Source organism: Falco biarmicus, chromosome 2, assembly GCF_023638135.1.
Source record: "Falco biarmicus isolate bFalBia1 chromosome 2, bFalBia1.pri, whole genome shotgun sequence".
Classification (NCBI taxonomy): Eukaryota; Metazoa; Chordata; class Aves; order Falconiformes; family Falconidae; genus Falco; species Falco biarmicus.
Window position 1 is genome coordinate 1,591,802 of NC_079289.1, and position 24,964 is coordinate 1,616,765.

General features: G+C 44.3%; 1 protein-coding gene across 18 annotated transcripts in view; it reads left to right on the top strand.

Annotated features, from left to right (window-relative positions):
- Window positions 1-24,964, top strand: part of FAM168A (family with sequence similarity 168 member A) — a 223,302-nt gene that overhangs the window by 41,978 nt on the left and 156,360 nt on the right. For 16 of the 18 annotated variants that reach the window (XR_008820123.1, XR_008820124.1, XR_008820118.1 and 13 more), the window contains one exon: window positions 17,327-17,419. The exons of 1 other annotated variant lie outside the window; for it this stretch is intronic. The gene's annotated coding sequence lies outside the window, so the exon portion shown is untranslated. Of the gene's footprint in view, window positions 1-17,269; window positions 17,420-24,964 lie in introns of all 18 variants that reach the window. One more of the 18 variants, XM_056328028.1, reaches the window with a different exon arrangement.

A 24,964-nucleotide genomic window follows, 5' to 3' on the forward strand; every position in this document is an offset into this window, starting at 1 on the left:
AAAGCTTTCAAGAGCACAAGACATTGCTGTTGCAGAAAAAGAAGGAAAACCACTTGCTCTTCCAGCCTTGTGCTACTTTGGGACTTCAGCTGTCGAGGCCACAAGCAGACCTTTTGCCATGTTAAATCTGGTACTGTTACATGGGATCATTTTCCTTCTAGTAGCTGAGGAGCAAGCAGGGTCCCTGTGAGTACCACTTGGACCTCACAAAGTCAGGAGACTGAGTGTCAGGATCTCAGAACAGCTCGCAGCCCCGTCCAGCCTGGCCTTGAGCCCTGCCAGGGATGGGGCACCCACAGCTGCTCTGGGCAGCCTGGGCCAGCGCCTCGCCGCCCTCACGGGGAAGGGTTTCTTCCTCATGTCCAACCTAAATCTCCCCTCTCTCAGCTTCAAGCCATTCCCCCCTGTCCCACCACTCCCTGCCCTTGCCCAAAGCCCCTCCCCAGCTTTCCTGTCGGCCCCTCCAGGCACTGGGAGCTGCTCTAAGGTCTCCCCGCAGCCTTCTCCTCCCCAGGCTGCACAGCCCCAGCTCTCCCAGCCTGTCCCCACAGCAGAGGGGCTCCAGCCCTCTGACCAGCTCCGTGGCCTCCGACGGGCCCGCTCCAACAGGTCCGTGTCCCCCTTATGCTGGTCACCCCCGAGCTGGATGCAGCGCTGTGGGGGGGTCTCAGCAGAGGGGAGCAGAGGGGCAGAGCCCCCTCCCTCGCCCTGCCGGCCACGCTGCCGGGGATGCAGCCCAGGGCACGGGTGGCTTTCTGGGCTGCGAGCGCACATTGCTGGGCCGTGTTGATAAGACACTGCAGATTTCTATAAGGTGTTGCCCTTTTTTGGCCCAGTGATGTTTCCATGCAGCTGCGGTGTGAAGAGCTGAGCGAGGATGGAGGTTCTGTCACCAGTGGTTTGTTCCAGCATTTTCATTTGGTTCTGGGGCCTCTTAGAATTGTTGCCCGAAGATGATACTGGCTGTATTATGCAGGAATGTTACTTTACATATGTATGGATGTGTGTATTTACACACCACCCCCCAGTGCAAATGGGACTGTTCTTTTTATATATTGTTCATATTGATGTGAGAAATACATCAGAATTAATACTAAATCCCTTTGTTCCCTTATAACTTAAAACTGGAGAGTGCTTAATATCTGGAGAAAGCTGTGCCTTGTTTGTCATTTTTCATGAAACAAGGACGTTAATATTTTTCGGGTGTTTGATTTTTTTTTTTTTTAATTATACTTTTCAGGAAGTCTTTTCTTACTTCGAAATACAAACGTATGATCTGTATGACTTCTGTTGTCTTTACTTTTCCTATACTTTCCTTTATATCTCCATCCAAGTGGTTGTTCTCACTTAGCTGTTTATATTCCTTTGTATTAGGGTCCTCCACTTTTTTTATCTTCTCTCCCAGTTGTTGAATAACTCAGTGTACTGGATGCAATCTTCTGCAACAGTGTAAAAGGCATTAGGTTTAACTTGTGGGGTTTTTTTCAGAATTTTTTTTGTTGGACTAACAGTGGCAGTTGTGTGCGTGACTTTCTTCCCCTTAGTTTTTTGCTCAGTGTGCTGTAGTTAGATGTACCTTGTGTCTGAATTAAACCCAATGACAAACTGTGGTAGACGCTACGGTGCCAGAGCAGCAAAGGTTGATAGAAAATGCAGAAGCAAAAAACCCTTTCCCTCTGGATTGAAGGAAATTTAGGTCTGATTGGGGCATGTGTTGCGAGACAGAAAGTGAAATTAAGGACTTTTAATTCTTGCAAGTTCATGGCATTTGGTTTTTTCTGTTGTTTTCCAGAAATGCTGTTTTTTATTTTTCACTCTTTATGTACTGTTTAGAAGGCAATGGCTTCCTTGGGAGGGACTTGGACATTCGTATGGTTGGCTTTTTATTGCAGTCGGCTTTTAGTAGGTCAAGGAAGCACACATAGGGGGGCTCTTAAAGTGGACTGTGAAATGATTTTGCTTAGCTTTGTTTGATCATTTCTTCAACAGCTCTCTCTCTCTCCCCCCTCAGGTTGCAGCTTTTTAAGCTGTGCCAGCAAAAGCAAAACAGTAATCTCTGCCAACACTGCTAACTTCAAATAAAGCATGGAGCATATTTAATTTGCATTTGTGCAGAGGCACTTGCTGCAAACACCTCTCTTCTTGCCATAGTACTCGTAATAGTTCCTTGATTGCCTCTGGTAGGGGGATGGACAGCTCTGCGGATGATCAGAGTGCAGTGGATGTAATTTATTTAGATTTAGCAAGGCTTTCTACGTCCTGTAGCCATACTGGGCCATAATGGAGCATGAGATGGGTAGAAAGCTGGTTGCAGAGGTCAGTAGTTTGATGGAACCAGAGGGCTGGTTATGTGTGACCTCCCTGCTTATTGGTAGTGGGACAAATCTTTCTCAGCAGCTTGATATATGGGATAGGATGCAACTTAAAAAAAAAAATCAATGGATGGAGCGGAATTGGGAGTAATCCTTGTTGTGATCCATGATCAGGGCTTCCCATTCAGAAAGACTTTTACAAGGTGGAGACCATGACTGATGGAAACCCATGAAGCTCAGCAGAGGAGTTCTTCACCTGGTATGGAATAGTCCCATGCAGGAAGCATCCCAGCACAAGAAGGGCAGCGAAATACTGGAGGAGCCTCTGGGGTGGTTGCAAGCTGGAGTGCGTGATGTTGGAGGAGGTGATGAGCTGGATCTGCTCAGTCTGGAGAAGGTGCAAGGGGAACCTTACTACTGGCGTTAACTTCATCTGCCCAAAGGGCAGGTTACAGGGAAGGTGGTACGTGCTTCTTGGAGGTGTGTAGTGATAAGAGGCAACAGACACAATTTGGATTTAGATTACACATGTCGAGGGAGGAAAAGCAACCCCAAACCTTGAACGGTTGCCTAAGGAAACATGGGAATCCCCATTAGAAAGATTTAGATTAGGAAGCACATCTACCAGGAATAGTTCCAGTATTGTTATCGTCTTACCTCTTGGACTTCGATGAAGTTGTCTATAGGCTTCTTTTCTTATAAAGATTAACACCACCCCTCCTCAAACATCCTGAAAAGTACGTATTATTTGTACTTCTAGAACTGGATATCCTGTTGCAGTGCATCCATACCCGCTCAGAGATGGGCAGCAATGTGTTCCAAGTCCTGGTTGGACGCACAAGCCTTGGATTCAACTTGAAAATCACTGGGGAAGTGTTTGCTACACATTTTTGCTGCAGAGTGAAATACAAATAGCCCTTTTTCACTCCCTCAAGAAATGTTAAAGTCTGTTTGGAGGAATAAAAGTGCAGTGCAACATTTAGTCATAAATTGAAGATTTCCAACACCATGTTGACTTAAAGCATATGTTAGTGAAACATGTCTCTGCTTTGCAGACATTTTTTGTACTTATGCTGTGGCAAGCACATTTAAAACAAGCATGGAAAATGTGCTGCCGGGAACAATCCAGCGGCAATGGTAGGGTCATGTAGATGACTTAATAGGTCTTTTTTTTTTTTTTTTTTTTCCTACCTAGCTGTATTAAATCAATGATTCATATAAATTATGCCAAAGGGAGTTAATTGTTATTACATGGTATAAAAAGCTGCCAAACTAAGGGCAAAACCCTCATTGCAGTGTGTGAAATAAAATGGAGTTATGTTATGGTTGCTGGAAGCATAAAATGGCTGAACCTTTCATCCCTACCAAACGGCATGAACTGAAACTGCTGCAATAACGGTGGGAGCGAAGAAATTTTGGAAGCAAAGGTTGGGAGGTTGTGGTATGTTTGGAGGCTTTGGCATATTTTGAGGTTCTCCAGAACATGCAACAAAAATTGAATGTGAAATACCCAGCTCAAGGAGAATATTGTACTTCTCCGTTGCCCAGATCTGCAGAGGAATTTAACTTCATTAGTTCAGTGGGAGCTGAGCTCCTAAATATCTTTGAGGGATTAGACTGGTCTATATAATATGGTTTATTTCTTATCTCTGCAAGAGGTGGATGGCTACGGTTCTCTTTTGCAGAAATGTTATAAAGAAAAATACTTCAGGTTTTGGATGGTTGGGGGTTTTTTTTGGGTGGTGTGTGTGTTGTGTGTTTGTTTTTTGTTTTTTTTTTGTGGTCAGATACTGTGAAGATGAGGCTATGTAGGCATCTTAATTAGATAGCTATGGGCAGGGTAATAGGCTTGGCTCAGAATATGTTCTCCAGGCACATTTTCAGGGTTGTTTGAAGATGAGTTGAAGCTTCTCTGAGAGAGGGTACATCAAGGGTGCTTGAGCAGAAGATGATAAGCTTTGGTGCTGGCCATTGCATGCTGTTGCTTTGGAATATTTCTCATGTAGTCAGTGGAGAGGAAAAAAAAATCTGTCACATGTTGCTTAATTTTGATCCGCTCTTTGCACAAAATCTGACATGGCCTCTTGCTAGGGAAGTTACATTTAAATGGAAAGGTAATGTAATGAGAAGAAAACATGAGACTGGAAACACTGGCTATTGTGTAAAGGAGAATGGGTAAAAGACAGTTTTAGGAACTGTTTGGAGGAAAGTCTGGGGTTTTTTTTGTGGAAGGAAAAGTAGCGTTCAAAGTAGGAGTCAGCATGGCGAAAACCAGAGGAGCGGGTGGAAGGTGTAGGGTAGAGAGGGGGGGTGGGGGGACAACTGGCGTGGAGATGTGTGCATGGCGGAGCTGCCCAGAGCAACCTGGAGTCATTGGGAACGAGTACGTGAGTTCATCTGAGTTGATGTGGTGGAAGTTCAAGAGTACCATGGCACACTAGAAACTTAGGAAATGGCATTACCGAAAATGGGAAACTCCACACTCTCTAGTTACTAAATAATTAATAATGGATAATGTCTGGCCTGCTTAGAGACCTGACCTGATTGCAAGAAACGAACTGTGTGGGATAAGGATTAGAGTGCTGTTGGGCATGGTCTTTGCTGGCATTGGGCAGCGGTGGAGCAGTACATGATTAAAGTCCTTTGCCAAAGCTGTAAGCTTTTTATTTTTCTCTAATATTATCAAGAATTTTTTTATCCATCTACAGTGTTTAAGAAGGTGAAGTACTTGAATGTGTGTGTGAATGTCCTCTGTGATCTCTTTAAGAACTGGTGGTTGTTGCTCTAAATTTTAGCTAGCTTTGTCACTGGCATTGCTACTGTAATATCTGCGTCCCTCTGCACGGCAAAGGGAATCAAGTGAAGAAGAATTAAGTCTATGGTGACAGAAATTGCTAATGACTTTCAAAGCAAGGGGAGATTGGAACTACTTTAAACAAGTGCTTAATAGACCCTAGTGAAAGAAATGTTGACTAAACTAGTTTTTAATTGCTTTAAGGCTTATTTAAAAGTGAGTTTGTTATTGAAAAGATAAGTAATTCAAGTCCTTGGAAAAATTGTGGTGAACTTTGGAAACGCCTTTATGAAAAAGCAGTTACCCACCTTGAAGATATTTTTATTGCTGCCTATTATGTATGAATAGCTCAATTACTTGATTCAAGTGTAGCTTGGTGCAGGGATGCTTCTCAGATATGTCAACGTATATGCGTATGCTTTGGGTATCATGGAAGACAAAAGATCTGATAAACAGTCAATTGTTGCTTTAGGTAACTATGGATAAGTGAAGAAAACCCCAATGATCACTTTTGTGAATAACTTTTTTTGACCAGAACGCCTTCCTTCTCCCAAGACATACAGGTCAGCAGAATTGGGTGCAGTTTCTAGAGACGTTAAGGGTTGCTAGCAAAATCGTTTGGTGAAGACATAGCTTATACTGGTAAAACAATGATTTCATCAATGTTGCTTAGCTGTTTTTTTAAAAAATGGAAATAACTTCAGCAAGAAGTCTCTTTGTCAATACAACAGTCTGCAAATTGATTTTGTTGTCATGAGGACAACGGAGGAAATGTCACACCTCTGCCTTGTGTAGCTACATTAGCAAAACATCATGAAGAGATCAAGGTCTGTTCTTAACCTGTGATTTTGTTTTGGAATTTGACTACAAGCTTTGGAGTTGGCTTTACGGGACAGGATAAAGAATGGATAAAGCCATCAGAAGCGGTGAAAGAAACCTGTCCTGGTCTTAGGCTATTGTTTTATCTCCCTGTCCCTAAATACAGTTTTTTACTTGACAAATAAATGTCTTATTTTGGAAAGATGTTATTTCTGGAAACATCTGCTTTCCTCCCAAGAGACAAGCCTCCACTGGGAGACTTCATCCAGCATCCTTCAAGCATGTTAAAGGAATGTCAGTGAAAACCAGATTCTAAAAACCAAGCCCGATAGTAAGTGTTTTGGGCACTTTCTTTTGGTAAATCTGTGCTGTAGTCCCTTTTACTAAATAGGGTATTTTCTAAAAGAGCTAAAAAGAATTCTCAGAAAAACTTGATGAAGCATCGTAGGCATTATCTCACCGTGGGTCTACGGCTGATGATTCAAATGGCGGGATACTGAGTGTGACTGCTTCGTTCCCCTGCTCCTAAAAAGGCCACAGTAGTAAGAATACAGTCGGAGGTGGTGGTAGGTGAAAACTAAGCCAAAAGCTTTTCACAGAATCACGGACTGCTTGTGGTTGGAAGGGACCCCTGGAGGCCACCCAGCCCACCCCCCTGCTGAAGCAGCTCTCCCAGAGCAGGTTGCACAGAGCCGCGTCCAGGCGGGTTTGAATGTCTCCAGAGCAGGAGACCCCACAGCCTCTCTGGGCAGCCTGTCCCGGTGTCCCGTCACCCTCAGGGGAACGATGTTCTTCCTCACATTCAGATGGAAGTTCCCGTCTTGCACTTTGTGCCCGTTGCCCCTTGTCCTGTCGCTGGGCACCGCTGAAAAGAGCCTGGCCCCGTCCTCGTGGCACCCACCCTTGAGAAATTTGTGGGCATTGATGAGGTCCCCTCTCAGTCTTCTCCTGTCCAGGCTGAACAGCCCCAGCTCCCTCAGCCTTTCCTCATCAGGGAGATGCTCCAGCCCCTCATCATCTTCACAGCCTCCGCTGGCCCCTCTCCAGCAGTTCCCTGTCTTTCTTGAGCTGAGGAGCCCAGAAACCGGCACACAGTAAAATTACACAAAAAGGTTTTTTTTTTTTTTGGGGAAAAAATTTAACAGAAGTGGTTCCTGTTTCTTTCTAAAGCTTCCTAGCACCTGGCTGAGGTGAGGACCTGAGACATAATGACTCGGCTGTGGTTTTAGGTGGAAGAGAGACGTGATGCTGGCAGTCTGGGATGACAAATGGAGCATCTTCTGAGTTGTCCTTGTACCAGCTCCCGAGCCAAGGGTTTGCTCAGCCTCCCTTCCTGAGGCTGGATGGCTCTTAAGGCCGAAAGCTTCCTTTTGCCTTCTGGTTAGACCTACAGTTACAGTCCTTTCTTTTGGGTCTTTTTGCCCTGTTATTCTTGTTTTGGGGAGTCGTGGCCCATGGTTTACTAGAACATGTTTTGTGTGAGGTTGCTATTGAAGGTCATGCAATCAGATATTGGCATTTGTCTGTACTGTATGTTTAGTAGCTTCCAGAGGACCTGAGTCTCTGTCCAGTTGCACTCAGACCTTTAAAATCATAACAACTTTATTTTTTTTAATGCATCAATCTATAGATGGACAGCAGTTGTAAGGATATTTAGGTGGTTTGGCTGAAATTACTGCATTTTTCAAGGGTAAATCAAAGGTTAACATTTAACATTTGGGCCTCCAGTTTTTCATAAACTCTTGGCAATGGTCTTTTAATATCCAGAGATTTGATAGATAATGATTTTCCACTTTAGAAGTTGCATGTTTGAAATGATGGTAAACAATGTTTAACGTGCTAGAGGATGAAATCTGCCCTTTGAAATCCTGGAGGACTGTGCAAATAAGAAATTGTCTATTTATTTTGCCATCTACTGCTTTAATACTAATTTAATAGTTTAAATCTATGTTGGTAAGATCATAGAATAATTTAGCTTGGAGACAGGTGTTCTGGAGGGCATCTAGTCCAACCTCTTGCTCAAAGCAAGGGGCTAGTTTTTTGATGCTAGGTTGAAAGTTAGATGAGGTTGCTCAGGCCTTTGAGTTGGGGAGACTTCCAGGGATGGAGGTTGCACCTCTTCTCTGGGCGTGCCTTCCACTGCTGTTTGACCACCAGTAGTGAACTTGTTTCTGCCTTACACGTGGGTGGAATTCTCCCTGCTCCCACTTGTCCCCGTTGCCTCACTGTGCACCTCTAAGAGTCTGGCTTCATCTTTGTCAGCATCAGGAAGGCCCCCCAAAACCCCACCTTCTCCAAGCTGAACAAACTCACCTCCTGCAGCCTTTCCTCATGCTCTGGCCACCTGACCATTTTGATGTCCCTCCATTGGACTCTCTCTTGTACTGGAGACCCCAGTATGTTGGTTTGCAAGAGCTAATATTTCAGATGAATCCTCAGTTGTACCAAACCAAGGGGACTAATAACTTCCCATGGCAGTAAAACTCAGGATGTGGTTGGTCTTCACTCTTGCAAGAGCATGCTGACTCACAGGCCAGTTCTTTTCTGCCCAGAGCCCAGGTCGTTTCCCTCAGAGCTGCTCCCCACCATGTGCTTTTGCATGGAATTAGTCCATCCCAGATGCAGCTGAACCTCCATGAGTTTCCCATAACCTTAACAATTCCACTACTTTATCAGCCGCTGCCCTGAATTTGATACGCTTTATGAACTTGCTAAAAATATTTTCTGTCCTGGCTACAGAGTTGTTGGGAAAGCTGTCAGGAAGCGTCGGTCCCATGATCAGCCCTGAGGGGTGCCATGTGCAACCAGCCACCAGCCGCACTCCGAGCTGTGGACAGCCTCCTTTCCCGTCTGACAGCCCAGCAAATTTCCATGGGCCTTGCAGCCAAACTGGGGAAGCTCTGAAGGAAATGGGTAGATTACAAGGATGTGGTGGTGGGAGTTTTGTGTGGAAATGGTGCAGTGGTGGGAGACCGCGTGGAAAGCCTTGCTAAAGGGGAGTGAGTGCCACCCACTGCGCTCTTATCATGCACAGAGCTGGTCATCCCCCTGCCAGAGGCAGTCAGGGTCTGATTGCCATCATCCTGCAAATCTGATATTGATAGGCCTTGCTGTGATATTGGCCACCTTCCTCAGGATCCTCGAATGTGTCCTGTCTGGTCCTGGGGACTTCTGTGTCCTTGGCTTATTTAATTAGTCCTTAATTTAGTCCTCTATTGAGGGTAGCACCTGTCTCTCCAAACTCTGCTCCTAGGCAGTGTATTGAGCCTCGTTATTCTGTTACAGTTTGGAGATTTATGAAAAACCTTTCTTAAAAGACAGACTGTATAATAAACTAGACTAGAACATAATGCCATTTGCTATTCTAAACATAAGAAAGTGAAAGTCAAGAATGAGCGCATTTGTCTCCAGTGTGTTATTTTTCTGGATTACAAAAGGTAGCAGATGTGGTATATAGCAACATTTCTTTGTAAACGGGCATGTTTGAAAGACTGGCCTTATAAGAATTAGGTTTTTTTAAATAGATGTAAATATAAAAGCAAACCGGATGTCTGTTTGCTCAAATCTCTCTTACCTGCTGATGTGAGTTCAGATTAGAGTGGCTGACTGAAATGCCTTGAATCCACCCATCCTGCCACTGTGTCGGCTCCCAGCTCTGCACCTGAATTCCGTCGCTGGGGCTGAAACCCAGAGCCAGTGGCAGCAGGGAGCGGAGCTGCCCGGGTAGGATGCTTTTGGTAGTTCAGTAGCAGTTGTCCTTTCCACCAGTCTTTGGCTCTAAAAGCAACTCTTCTGGTTTTCCAGTGGATTAATCAGACTTTTTTTAATCAGTAACTGGTGAGTAAGTAAAAACGCGGATGGGATTTGCTGCTTTTCCTAATCTCGCTTTGCCCTTCTGGCCCTCATGTGGCATCCTTCAAGCAGGAAAGTAATGCTGCCAATAGAGTAGAAGAAATGATGTAGAATGGAGGTGCGGTCAGGGGCGATGTTCGGTGGCTGAATACCGATGTTTGTCACTTGTCTGCCTTGCAAGCCCGGACAACAGGCTGTTAGGATGGTTCCCAGCTTTGCCACTTTTCATGACTTCTGCACCTTTCTGACATCTCTACTTCACACTTACATCCTATATGTAAAAGATCAAAGGTGGCTCTATGTGATATTTAATACTCTTGGGTTTAAAGAGCCCTTTAATTTTCAAAACTCGTTGCAGGCCTTGAGCTGCTGAGCTGTTGTGTATCTTGACATTTCATGGGTGTGTGCAGAGTTGGTGGTGAAGTGTGTGTGTGAGCTCCTGTGCTGGCTGGGGAGCTCGCTGCTTCCAGTCCCTTTTCAGCCTCTTCCTTCAAAAACTTGCTTCCCTCCAGACTGCCTGAGGTCATGGCTAGTGATTCCCAACCTGCTCCCACCAGCTGGGCAGGACAAGTGTCAGGGCTGGGTCTTTGCTTGCCCAGCTCTTGGCAGGAGCAAGCTTGGGAGATGCAAGTAGTCCTGGCAGCCTGAGCATCACCAACACGCTGCAGCGTTCGGGGAGACTGGGGTGAATTTCTGCTTGCGCTGTCCTTTTTGCTTGGTGCAAATTCTCTTGACTGCATTTCATATTTTCTTCCTTCAGGGCAAAGCATTTTTCTTGGGAGTTTCACTCCTCCTCTGTTGCTTGCTGCCATTGCTGGGCTCCCTTGACTGTGCTGGTACAACTATTCGAGAGGCCATATGGTGAACCAGATCAGTGAACAGCAAAAAAAGGTTATTTTTAACCCAGATCAGTTCACTAATCTGGTTCACTGTACAGCTCCATAGCGGTCGTGTTGGTACAAAGGCAACTGGCAATTTTTGAGGGGAGGAGAGATGGGAAGGTGCTTCCAGCCAATAATGTCCCTGCGGGTTCCTGCGATGTTTTCTGCCTTCCAAAATTATTTCTTTCCATGCCTTTATTTCCTTCTAGGTATTTTCACAGATGTTTTGGCTTCCAGTTCCTCCAGGTGGATCTCATCTGGTATTTTTTGTGCCAATACCACTGGTTTCTCAGGGTTTGGTTTTGCTTTTTTTTTTGTTGTTGTTGTTTAATGTGCCCTGAGAAGAACTGAACTTGGCTCTGTTCTGGATAATCTGTGTATATTCATTAACATTTTGCCCTGTTCTCCCTTAATTTAGATACTGAATGCGTTAGGCTCTGCGACAGATGTCTCTGGCATCCTCTCTGTGGCGTCTCCTTGCTCCCAGCTCAATACCACATCTTTATTATTGCCTTTAAGTTATAGTCCTTGAATGATACTCACTGTGTGAGTAAAGGTGTCTGGATTAACTTTCAGGATGAAACACTGTCAGTCCTTTTCCTAATGTCTGAATAGGTAGTCTGTCATGTTCTCATTAATCCCTCTTTTGTAATGGTGTGAAAGCTTGTGTTAGGAAGTTTTTCTTAGATTTTCTTTTTTGTAAATGGAGGTAAAGGTCAAACTGAGGCTGCTGTTGCTGAAAGGTTTATTTTTATTTTTAGAACGATGGCTGCATATAATTTTTTAATACTGAAACTTTCCAAAGGTTGAGTATTGTCACAAGTGCAGTAAATAGTTTCCTTCAATTAACACTAATCTTAGATAATTAAATTGTTTTCTTACAACTACAAAGTCATCTGTGTCTTAGAAACCTCTAAGTGTCTTATAATATATAAATTGCACAAGTGAGGGTAACTAATCCAGAATCAGTTTTGAAGAATTGATGAAAACAGGAGGTAAATAACCTCAGCATCTACTTTGGAAGATTTTTTTCCTGCTGGAATTAGAAACGTGTTTGATACGAGGACAAGCCCAATGTATAAGGCTACACAAGCTCAATGTCAACCCTCCCTGCTGCTCCAAGAGATGTTTATTCTCTAGTCTCAGTCAATTTAATTTTATTTATTGGGGCCCAGAAGATCCCTTTCCATTTTGCTGGTTTGGATACTCAGAGGGTTAAACACAAAATGTTGTGGAATGGGATTTAAAGGAAGGTGCCTGGTTCCTGACAAGCATCATTAGACCTTGTCCAGTTGGATTTTAGCTTTTAATGTTTTTTCTCTTCCTTCCAAAATCCCAGCCTTGGTGAATGCCCTGATGGATAGTCATGCATTTCAGGGGACTCAAGCGATACGGAAGGTTTTTGAGGTGGAAAATTGGCTCATAAGGAAAGTTTTGCAGTGCTGTCCAACTAAATAAAGCTGTTTTCTCAGTGGATAACGCTGCATTTTTGTTATGCAGCTTATCAGACACTTAATGAATGTTTTTAAGGAAAGTTTTGCAGTGCTGTCCAACTAAATAAAGCTGTTTTCTCAGTGGATAACGCTGCATTTTTGCTATCCAGCTTATCAGACACTTAGTGAATGTTTTTATCTTCATTGATAAGTAGCTGTGGAGTGTATTTTAAAATGAATTATGCTAACACTGTTTTATCATAACAGCCTGCAATCTACCAAGGCAGGTTTTTTAATCACCACATTCTAATTAATTTTTAACCTGTTTTATAATCCATGTAACCAGCTCCTACCACTGGAGTCCAGTTTTATAGAAGGAAGGACAAAAGTAATGGATAAAAAATGAGAATTACAAAAGAGTAATTGTAATAAGATCATCATAATGGTGTAGGTACCGAAACAAAAGCAGCAAGCTGGATTTTGGTCATAGGAGAGGAGGATAGAATTAAAATGAAAAATACTGTTTTGCTGCTTGAAATGCCAGATTTAGTTAACGAAGATATTAGGGAACAAGTTTCCTTAATAAGTAGCTGCAGTAATCTTATAAGGAAGTGTTAAGGGATTTAAACTTTTTCACAGCCAGAAGAAAAGTGGGAGTGGGGGGAGGAATTCGTTATGGAGCAAGCTGCAGGAACCCTGTTAGGTTTCTTTGCTCAACCTGGTAACGATAAATTGCTTTAAAAGATGGAGCACATAATCTGATAATTAGGAAATTAGTAGTTAATGGGAAACTTGTACAAAATGTATTTTACGTGAATTAATGACTTTATTCAGCAAGTTGGGGCAACTTTGGCTCTAGAAGATGAGTTGAGAAGGGTTGGTAGGAAGTCAAATGTAGTAAACAGGACCTGGAAGAGTCTTGACTCTCAACCAAGGTGGTTTTCCACATGCAATTGCAAAAATCTGGTGTGCAAGCAAATTAGGCAAAAATCTCTGAGGACTTAAGAGAGAAAGTTTAGCAACATCCCCTAGCTCTAAAAAGACGCAGACAGGACAAATCCCTCACCACCAAGAAACAAGCAGCTCCCAGACTTGATAAGGCATCTGAGTGCCTTCTCCATAGGTCTGAGCTGTGCCCCTGCCCATAGAGGGGAGAGCCTCAGGAGTGAGTGGGTGAGGGCAGGTCCAGCATCATTTCCAGACCCTCCAATATTCAGATCATAACTCTGAAATAAAAAGAGCAATTATACTTGCCGAACATGAAAAGCTTTTGTAGCTAGGGAATATTTCTCCTTTTCTTCTGTCCATATTTCATTTCAGGAAAAAATGGACGATTTTTTCAGGCAGCCCTATCTATGGTAATGTTGTCAGCTCAATAACCGAGGGAGCTGGTGCTCTACCTTTGCTAATGGTGGTGGTATTCCAGCTTTCCATTGGTGTTTGCCTTGCATGAGCTTGCCGGTGTGAGAACATCATTTGGCTTCATGTGGGAGCAAGGGATGGTGGCCATACCTCCGTCAGCTCTGAAACTGAGCCTGCAAGAGACCGCTGGGGTGGCAGGAGTGGGAAGAGGCAGCCTGCCTCTCTGTCAAGGGAGGGTTGGTTTTTTCTATATTCTTGAAGTCTTTGCTCCCCGCTCCCTTTTCTTTCTTGGTTCTTTTAGCAGGCGGAGCAATGAGCCAGGTTTAGACTTAGAGGCAACCAAGAAAAAAAGCCCCTTAACACTGACGAGGAGAGCCCTTGTCTTCCCTAATGCTCTTTCCCCAGGAAGCAGTAATATTTCCTTGACAGGGGCTTGTGTGCTGGATAACCGCCTCTTGATTTCTTGATGCTTCACATGAAGGTTCCAGCTCGCTCTTCAGGAAGTGGCGCATAGTTTCTTCAGGTGTGTACTGAAGGACTTTTAACTTGGTGCCCAGAATTTTTAGAGTGGTAATTAAAAACACGATGTTGTCCGTCCTGGATACATTGTATGCCTGATGGTCTTCAGCACTAAAATGAGTTTATTTCCTTTGCTTGCTTTTTTTGGTTGTTAATCTAGAGAGGCAAGCTTTTATCTTCCCTTTCTATGTGCATGGAGGTGATTTCTGCAGATTTATTCAGCTTTCCACCAGGCTGAGGTTTCTCTGGCTGCTGCTCCTTTCCCGTGGGTTACAGAGGGGCAACGTTTGCTGGTAGAGCCGCACCAGCATGCTGAGTCAGGGGCTTTGACGGCATTGTGGGGTTAATCCCAGATCACACTCTTGATGGACGTGGTTGTGCCAGCAGAACTTCCCAGTGCTGTGCTATTGCCCTACATTTTCCAGATTAATACCTCCTCACATGTCGCGTTTTCCCTCTTTAACCGTTTTTTTGTTCTTGTCTAATGAGTGTCTTCATACTTCTACTTGAAGGCCTTGCTTGAGACTGACTGTGTTTCTGCAAATCCATCTAAATTTTGCACGTGTATGTCATTGCTGTGGTTAGAGAATGTGGCAGTCTCAGACTCCTTCTGAAGAGAGGTAGGAGATGGGGTACAGCACGAAGCAAGAGAGTATGGTGAGCAATCTGGCACAGCTTCAATTACGTTTATGTCTTGCACTTCTCACTCAAGTTAAGCAAAAGATCCACGTGAAACTAGATTTCTTTTGTATTTGTACTCACTTGAATGATTTCTGTTAAATTCTGAGCATTTATGACTGTTTTTGGGCAGTGGCTGAGGGCAGCGATGGGCATTTGGGTAGCCTTCATCTCTGTGCAGCTCATCACAGCTTCTCTCTGCAGTAGCAGCATCCAGTTATTAATGAACCTAGTCGTTTTGACTTCTGATCAAGAAAAAAAACAGAAAAGGGGCCCCCCACCCCCCCAGGGTGATTCTACTCAGTGTCTGCATGGCAGCACGATCCAAGGAGGTACTGAAGCGGTTGCAGCTAAAGAAAGATCCAGTGACAAAGGTTAATGGGAGGTGGGTACGGTACTTCTCTCTGTCTCTTCAGCAGCTAGAGATGAACAAAAAGGTGAGCTTTCTGATAATTCCCCAGCGTTAAAGGTTGCTGCAATACTGCCCTCCTGCTAAATCAACGTGGTGCCTGGAAACCCTCCTGTATTCAGCACATGCAACAGTGTTGGACACGTACAGGGATCCTTTGTTATTTGCTAAGCAGAGCTTATGGACTTCCTTGGCTGTGCAAGTGTAAAGTTGTAAAAATGTTCCAAAACTTGGACTTGAAGCAAATTTAGCTCTCAAACCGGCTCTGCTAAGTGAAATAGTAGTGGCAAAGGCGTTGAGATGTGAGGTGTAAAAGCAGTGGAAGGAGTGCTTGTTGATGCCATGGTTGATGCTGAGCCTGGTGTAGCTGGCAAGGCGTGCTTTTCACAAAATAGCTAAAGGGTGGAGGAAGACTCGGGGGCGGTGGTTTTCTCCCCCATTTGCTTGAACCCAGATTATTTTCTGCTTCTTTCTTGCCACAAAAGGAGTCGTTTGTTTAATTTTATAAAATGTTACTGAAGCTTTTGGAACTGAAACTGCAGCCCACGTCTTCTTGATAAATGGCTGTGTGTATTCCTGGAAGGAAGTTAAAATGGGGCTGTGTTATATTTGGTACCTCCTGAAGCACTGAGGCTACTTTGAGTACAGAATGTGCTCAAAGACAGACTAATTTGCCACTGCAGATCTTGATGTGATGAGATTTGTCAAGTCCTCATTTCTGCTAGAATTCACTTACGCTTCCCTCTCTCTCCTAAAGATGCTTGCTTATATATTTTAGAGTTATGTCTTTGAGCTGGGGCAGACCATAAAGGCAAGTCAAAAAGCCTAAAACTAGAATTAAATTCCAAGCAATGAATATGCTTGTTATAAGGTGGAAATACAGAGGTCAAGCACCTGTACAACAGGTGGGAATATTACTGAGCCGTTTCCCTGAGCGTGTTGGGATTATCAGGATGTTTGAACATCAGCAGAGTGGGTTTTGACTTCTCTCCAAGGATGCCATCTAAGATGGCATGGTCGTGGTTTCCTGCAGTAGACGATTTTGGGAACTTCAGTGAAAATAAAGATTTACTTTTTTTTCTTTCTTTCTTTTTTCTCCCTTGTTCATTTCCATTTTCATGCTGTTTCATTTGCTGGGCTTGAAGGGCATCTTGGTGTAACGTTGCAGGGAAAGGTAGGATGGATGGATCGGCACTCCCGAAGCAGCTGCTCTCTGTTGTTTTACTGGATTCGATCTTTTCTGTGTCTTGTTTTCTCCCTGAGAGTATTTTTTGAGTGAATGTAAACTTAATACTGGCTCAGTGGTTAGAGGCAATGAAAAAATATTTAATGTGAATGTTTTGGTACCGGGTTGATTAAAATAAACAACTGTTACAAGGAGCACTGGCCCTGGTTTGTGAACAGTAGGTTTTCTGTTCCTCTATATAATGCATAAAGCATGTGGAGCTGTTTGAGAGCTTTTTTTTTTGTGTGTGTGTGTGTGCTGTACTTAAATTTGAGGTATTTTGTTTTCAGTTCTCTGAGCTTTTGTGTCAGCTGTGAAGGGAGGGTGTGGGAGTAACATGTAAAACTTGGGCTAAACCCCTTTTAGTCTCATATCTTGACAAATAGCTGGTTATCAAGTATTTAAATGGAAGCTTGAACTTTGCTTTCTCCCTTTTGAAAGCTGAGAAGACCTTAGTTCTGATTTCATCCACTCCTGATGCTGTTTGTTTCTAGTTTCTATGCGGTTCTTCAGCAGAGCGTAGGCATAGTTGATGTAGACTTTGTGCAAGCCATGCCATGTGAGCATTCCACCCAAAGTCGTTGAGCTGTAGCATATAGCTGCAGGAAGATTTCACGTCTTGCTTTGAAGGTGCAGATGCTGAATTTCTACTCTTTCTCCCTATACCTATGGTTATGAAAAAGTGTATCCATGGTATTTTTAGGGGAAGGCAAACTGAGATACTTTATGTGTAGGAGAGTTGCAGTAGATATGCATCTCTATTTGTTTAATGACAGCAGGTAGGGAATGGAACATCATGCTGTCTTTTTTGCAACTGCCGGTCTTGTTGCCAGCTCTGATATCTCTTCCCTCTCCTCCTCTTATCCTGCATCTCCATCACTCCTCCTTTTCTGACTGCATTTCTTACATGTGCCGTTCTTCCTTTTGCTCTGGTGGAGATAAAGACCACTCTTTGCTAGAAAGAGCCGTGTTTTCTGTTCGACAGGTTTGCCTGTGGAGCCTCACAGGTCTCTCTCTTTCTCTCTGTTGGTTGCTACTGCAGAGCTGTGGAATGCTGTGAAGACTCACTGCCCTGCAGTCGTAGGCAGACTCCTCTCCAGATTATCTTCATCCGAAGGAAGCTCATATCCAAGAGGTATGAATTCATGGTTTTTGTGCGCCGTTCAGCTCCTCCAAACACCGTTTTCCCCAATCTCTCCACAGATAGAAAAGCTTTGGATGCCACGGAAATTGCAAGTGTTGATTAAAAAGTGTTGGTGTTTGGCATGAGTTGGACCCTTGTTTATATTAAATGAACTTTGGTACAGAATCGCACTACATTTTAAAATAAGCAGGTCATTTCTGGGTCAAGAAATGCATAAGCTGAAACTCCAGCAACACTGCATGTCTAGCACATTTTATTGTGTTCATTTATAAAGTTAATAAACCTGAGGTAATCAGCAGACTGGAGTAGAACACACAGCAGGTATGTGCTGCTCCTGTGAAGAGTTGTGAGAGTTAGGGTTTTTTAGTATTTATGAGTATTATTAAATTACTAAATTATTAATAAATATTTTATTTTTCTTTTATATTAAAAAGAAGGCGAAAAATACTGCCTGTGTTCACTAGCTGGGTCAAAATCACTGGTTTGGCAAAGGCATGAGTCCTGGTATAAATTTCTGTCATTTGCCTGTAGACAGGCAAAGTATTTTCTACTAGGTTATGTTGCAGCCTTTTATAAAAGAAAACTAGGAACAGTTTTTTAAAATGGGAACTTTGCAGTGTGATGTGGTCTGTAAATTGGTTGGCGCAGGTTTTATCTGAACTATTTATTTTTGTGGATGGTGCCTAGCATTATGAGACCTGAACAGATCAAGCCCTCTAAATGTTCAAATCTGTTACAACAGCGGTATAACGTGCTATACCGCTAGCTATTAAATACAGACATACCATTTCAGGAAATCCCTGTGTTGCACACAGGTATGGGCTGGAAAATATGCTGGACAAATGTCGCTGTATGCCTGCCCTGTGCTTCAGTTTTCCCCTGGGTATTGACACTTGGCTGATGCTGTGGAGAAGATACTGGGGTAGCTGAAGTGTCAGTCTGACCCAATCCAGCTGTTCTTGTGCAGGAGTATGGAAAATCCAGCATTGACTTGCACACACCGCCCCCACACCCCCAGCCTTTTATACGTTTTGCAGCTTGCTTAGTAACATGAGCTTCAAATGTCAGCTGCCAGGATACCCACTGCGTGTTCTGCTCCCACTCAAGTCAGATTTGCTGAAAAGCAGATGCAGGCAGACAGCAGTGCTGACGGGTGCTCTTTGCTCTTGGATCCCCTGCACTGCACCGGGATCGAGCATTTAGGCATGCTGTGACCGTGCAGGAGCACTCCTGCCCTGATTAGATGCCTGCTCTTTTGGTAAGGGCAAGGTCGGGCTGTTTTTTCTTCCTCTTCCCACCCTCAGCAACTCAACCCATCTTAAGTGGGACGGGGTAGAAAATACCAAGCATTTCAGAAAAGCTTTGCGTTGTCCTTGCTTCTGCCAATCTTGAAGCAACAGCAATGGCCCCTTTCCATCTCCCTCTTCCCCTTTTGGTTGAATATCCTGCTAGATAAAAGGGCAAAAAAGGGACTTTGATGGTGCTTCTGTCTGCATCTTCTGCCCACTGTTCCCATATCTCCAGGTTGAAGCAACAGTAGGAGACCCAGCTGGGGCCATGCTGCCTTTTGTGGGCCTGAGAAACAGAGGCCCAGGGCTGCAGAAGGGAGAGAGGCAAAGGCAAGGGAGCATGTTTGATGGGTTGCGAGGTAGGGAGAGCGCAGAGGTGGCGGCTGAGTTGCTCAGACTGGAGAAGTGACAGTGGCACCAATGGGAGATCCAGAAGACAAGGTGTTTTTTCCAATGAGGATATGCTAAGTGTTGGCTTTGTGTGAGAAAGAGAGCTTCTGGTCCAAGGGGCTCCTGCTCCAGTTCAGCTCCACATTAAGAAATTTAAGTTTAAGCTTTGTTTGTGCTGATTGCCTGAGCTCCCAGCCTGGTCCCTGGAGACCTCAAGAGTGGAACTGATGGAGCCTGGGGAGATTTGGCTGATGAGCTACTGGTTGTCCTCATCAAGCTGATTGGGTTTGCTTTCCTGGTTGTAACGGCTCTGCTTGGGATCTCCACCAGCCACTTCAGACATTTACTTGTTGGGTGCCTTTATCTTGGATTGAGCATCCCCTTTTAGGCTCGTGATGGTAAATAGTGTTAAGAAATCAAAAGGTGGAAGAAATTGAGTTCAACTCTTGAATGTGGTGTGCCGGACCTCTTAATGTAGTTTTACTGAGGTCAGGTTAATTCCTACTTGGGATATACCCCACTCCCTCAAACCCTAAGCAGAATTCAGCAATTAAATAGTTAATTACTCTGTGTGTGTGTGTGTGTGTGTAAAAAATACGTGTGTATCTAAAAATACTTTTCTTATCTGTGTAATGGTTTGATGCAAGTATTTTAAATGTGTTTTTTCATGAGCCTGGTTTTTATAAAGTGCGTGTGAGTGGAATTTGGCATGTGGTTAACTGGCCCTGGACTTTATACTTTTGCTGTATTCATCTCTGTGTTTCTGATCTTATATCGAAAAGTTCTGGTCATTAGTCTCCTGATCACTTATGCCACTTTGGTGGGGTCCATTTGGTGGTCTTCGTTGGGCTGGGAATGCACCAAATCCAGAGCCGACGCTGCAGCATCTTGCTAGCAGCTGATGGCTAATTCTCTGCTGTTGGGGCATGGGTACCTCAATGAGTGATTTTTTTTTAGTGCATGAATAAATCCTTTGTTCATAGATCTTAAGTTTTGTTGAATTGCCAGCTCTGTTTTGGAGAATAAATTTCCTTTCAGAGAATATATGATATCGGAGGTGATTTCTGTCAAGCCAAGTTATGTACTGTATTCAACTCTGGGGTCTCCAGTACGAGAGACCTGTTGGAGCGGGCCCGTCAGAGGCCACGGAGCTGGTCAGAGGGCTGGAGCCCCTCTGCTGTGGGGACAGGCTGGGAGAGCTGGGGCTGTGCAGCCTGGGGAGGAGAAGGCTGCGGGGAGACCTTAGAGCAGCTGCCAGTGCCTGGAGGGGCCGACAGGAAAGCTGGGGAGGGGCTTTGGGCAAGGGCAGGGAGTGGTGGGACAGGGGGGAATGGCTTGAAGCTGAGAGAGGGGAGATTTAGGTTGGACATGAGGAAGAAACCCTTCCCCGTGAGGGCGGCGAGGCGCTGGCCCAGGCTGCCCAGAGCAGCTGTGGGTGCCCCATCCCTGGCAGGGCTCAAGGCCAGGCTGGACGGGGCTGGGAGCAGCCTGGGCTGGGGGGAGGGGGCCCTGCCCCTGGCGGGGGGTGGGACCGGGTGGTCTATGAGGTCCCTCCCAACCCAAAAACTTCTGTGATGCTTTGTAGTTCCCAGGATCCTATGAGATGTTACATGATTATTTAAGAGTGAAAGGAGATCCCTGGTCCTTGTTCCTGGTGGAGTCTAATGACTGTGATACCAAGGACCTTCCTTCCTTTGGGTGATCTTTAGAGGAGGGAAATATGCCATACTAGAACATTGTTAATGTTTTAAAATTCAGCCTTCGATGTAGTCTGAACATGTTGTGGGTTGTCAGTGTGTTTGTTTGCATATGCTCCATGGCACAGCTGTGTCTGTGAACATGCCTCTGAGTTAGAACCATGCTGCTCCTGTGCGACTTGTAAAATGTGGGCAAAAGTGTGGCTGTATCTACACTTTAGTAGTGTGCAAATAGGTGGAGCACAAACTGGAGTTTGAGAATATTGCTTATTGCTTCAGAGTTCTTTATTGGTGAGATATTTCAGGCTTACATTCTAAGAGATGAAGCTAGTAGCTGGCTTGAGGTTGCTGTTTTCCGATTCAGATGGTGGGCTTGAGGGAAGAAAAGGCTTACTGTTGTGAGGTGCATGGGTTTGGTTGTGAGGGCAGGTGAGAAGACCAGTGTTTCCTACCATACAACATCACTGAATCTGTGCTGAGTGTGTGACATGCTCGGGCATTTCCTAAGGATGCTCTTACAGAGAGTGGGAACTGCTGCCTCAAGAGCAGAACCCTCCAATGTGTTTCTTAGGCTCTTGTTGCATCTGGTTTTACCCAGCATCCTCTTGCCATATATTAGAATAAACAGGGAACTGGACATTCTTGGTCTGTAGTGGGGAATATAGGTACTAGTCTTCCTCTTAAGCTATATCTCATAGAATCAGAGGATTGTTTAAAATGGAAAAGACCTTTGAGATCATCAAGTCCAACCATTAACCCAGGACTGCCAAGTCCATCACTAAACCATATTGCTAGGCACCTGTCTTCACACACAGTCTGATAGTCATGGAGCACCAAGGCTCTTTTAAATGTACCTCAGCTCAGGATGGTTTCAAGCCCTACAAGATGTTGGATTGGCTTTCTTCCCTCTCTCCTGTGCGAGCTGCAAATGTTAGCCTGGAGAAAAGGGGGCTCAGGGGGGCCCTTCTGGCTCCCTACAGCTGCCTGGCAGGAGGCTGCAGCGAGGGGGGTCGGTCTCTGCTCCCAAGGAACCAGCGGCAGGACAGGAGGGAACGGCCTCCAGCCGCACCAGGGGAGGTTCAGGGTGGGCACTGGGAGAAATGTCTTCCCCGACAGGGTGGCCAAGCGCTGGCACAGGCTGCCCGGGGACGGGGTGCAGGCACCGTCCATGGGGGGGCTAAAATACACGCAGACAGGCTGTGTGGGGACATGGTTCAGTGGTGGCCTTGGTGGTGCTGGGTTAGTGGTTGGACTCTATGAAAGGTCTCTCCTCACCTAAATGATTCCATGATTATAGGGTTTGGAAGGCTTTGGGATCTGTAATAATTACTTTGCCCATTCCTGCTTCATGGGAATTTTCACTTTCAGAGAAGATTTTTGTCCCTTTGTGAACACTACCACAACGCTGGATGTATCGGTGAAAGGGAAGGACCTCCCCCTTTGCGAGGTACCTAGATACACTGGAACATATCACATATGGAAACTTCTTCCCTGCACAAGGTGTTGAATTTATAAAGATTAATGGCCCGGCATTTCCTCTTAAGTAGCCTTTGTGCAAATGCTTCTCGTAGTCAGGTCTACTCCCTTAAAAAAAATTCTCTTTTAAGTTTTTGCCTCAGTATTCCGTGTCAGCCAGAGCCACCAGCTAATCACACAAACACGAACTGTGCCTGCGGGTCCCCAGGCTGGGCTGTGCCTCTGCCCGTACCCACGGCAGAACGCCTGATGAAACCTGCAGTGTCCTTTGCCTGTCTGTGGTGTGTGATGAATGCTGTGCCACTGGGATGCATCGTAATCAAGTGTCAGAGTAGGAAACATCAGCCTGAACATCCCAGGATGATGAGTTTGGGGCGTAGAGGAACTATTTTATTGACAAAGCTGCTTTGTGATTGTTTATGGCTGAATACTGCTGATATACAGTAATTGTTAGAGGAGTGAGACATCATTAGGAAGATGACAGTTCCCATAACAAGGAAAAAAAATCAGCTGTCAAAAACTGATTTAAAAACAAAGAAAGGTTTTAATAAGATTTATGGACATAAGCAGGCAGAGAGGATCTCTGAGACCAGACTCTTTAATATGCACTGGGCTGACTTTCTACTTTTGATCTATAAGCTTATATGGCACATTAAAGTGAGCTGTCGATATTGCCCTGGGGTATGTGGAGAGCACACCAAAATACTTTGTCTGTCTCCTCAGCCAGAAGGACACAGTTAGGGTCTCTTTCTTTCTCTGAGCCTAGGATGTGAGTTGTATCTACATCTCTTCTTAAAAAAAAAAAAAGTGTGTATTTTGAAAGCTTTGTGGCCTTGGCTTCCTTTTGGACTGAGGTTTACTATGTGGGTATCTTTTTGTAGCCCTGTGATAGCTGCTTCTCTTAGAGGCCAGACTGATGTCCAGCAGGCTTGCAAAGTCAAAGTCCCAGCTGGCTGCTGCATGGAGATCATCGTGGTTTTCACAAACAGCACAAAAGTGGAGATCTGTGTTTCCTGAGGAGGGGAAGGAACAGAATCCTTATGAAAACTCGTCAAATGATGCATCCAAACGAGTGCAGCAGGCTACAGAGGAAGGGCCTAGCCAAGTGGGTGATGGTAGGAGATCTACTTGAGGACAGATTTTCTGTTCCTGCTGGAGAAGTGCAACAGTGCGCTCAGTTCTTGCAGTCTCTGTGGCTGACGTTGTAGGGAACATACACCTTTCCGGAGCGCTTTCCCGCAGTGTTTGCTCCGCATTTCTGCTCGCAGAAGCCATGCTGGAAGCACTGCCCTTTCTTTCAGATGTATAATTTACCACCTCTTCCCAGTGTGCCAGCCTTGTTTGTATTGATAAATGAATGTTCTCTGTGTACAGCCTGCAGATAATTCTGCTCGTCGAGTACAATGCTGCTAAATATACCTGTTTCTGATTAAGTGCATTTGAATTTCTGAGTTTGGTTAATAAGCTACACCTTTCGCAGATTCTTTTGTTAACTCATAAAAGCTGCGTGTTCTGATTTATAGTGCCAGAAGGGGTAAACTGACATTAAAAGCATTAATTAGTCATGGTTGACTGCACAAAGAATAGAGTTGGTGTGAGCCAGCTTTTGATTTAGCCCTTTGTGGGCCTTTGATTTTCGCCTAAGCTTGTTAAAGGGTCTGTATCTCTGGCTTTTTCATGCTAGATTATATAATTAGAGTTTAGTGTGAAATACAGTGATTGGGCTTGAAGAGCAAGAGCCCTGTACAATTATAAGCAATAAAGTTATAAAGCAATTGGCCAGAACTTTACATATATTTTAATAGAGAAAGGTTCTTTTTACCATGTGGGTGTGATAACTTGGTATTTTTAGGTGTGCATTAACGATAACCAGATGATTTGTTGTAAGCTGTGGGTACTCTTGGTAAGCCTCAGAAAGAATATGTTCTCAAGAGCCTTGGACTTGCCTGTTGTGTGGTGCTTCAGCATCATGTGAATGTCATGGGGGTTTGGTAAACGGCACCACAGGTAGCACTGATTTTTTTTTTTTTTTTTTTTCCCCTTACATCTTCACCCTTACATACAGGCTAATAGGAAAAGAACCCAGACCTTGAAGCATTGCCTGGGTTTTATACTTGGAATTCCTACCTTATATAATGAAATACACTCATAAACATTATGGTAGTTTCTGTAATACCAATTCTACCCATCCATTCCCCACACAAAAGTTTGAAATGTAATTAAAATGCAAATCATAGGCTAAGGTGTTTGTTTTTTTTTTTTTAATAGACCTTCCATAATTATGCCTGACTGCAAAAAAAGAATACCTTTGGTATAATTTTGGTGATTGCCTGTGGTTTGTTTGTGAATTAAGATTTTTCCTCTGTCTGTATAAAGTTTCCTTCTGTCTTACATATTATTACATTAACTGCTCTATAAAAAGAATGTTGGACTGGGTTTCTATTCAAACTTGTTAACACTTGTCATTGAAGAGCCAACAATTGCCTGGTGCGGTACCTCCAGTACTGCCTTCATTTCCTTCGTTTGACAGTGTGTGTTGTGACAGTTGACTGGGAGACCTGCTAGCAATGACCCCACTTGTAGAAGTGTTTTCTAAAGATGCAATTATCCAGCAGCATATGAAAATTCCACATTTCATCATAGAATCACGGAAGGGTTTGGGCTGGAAGGGACCTTCAAGACCA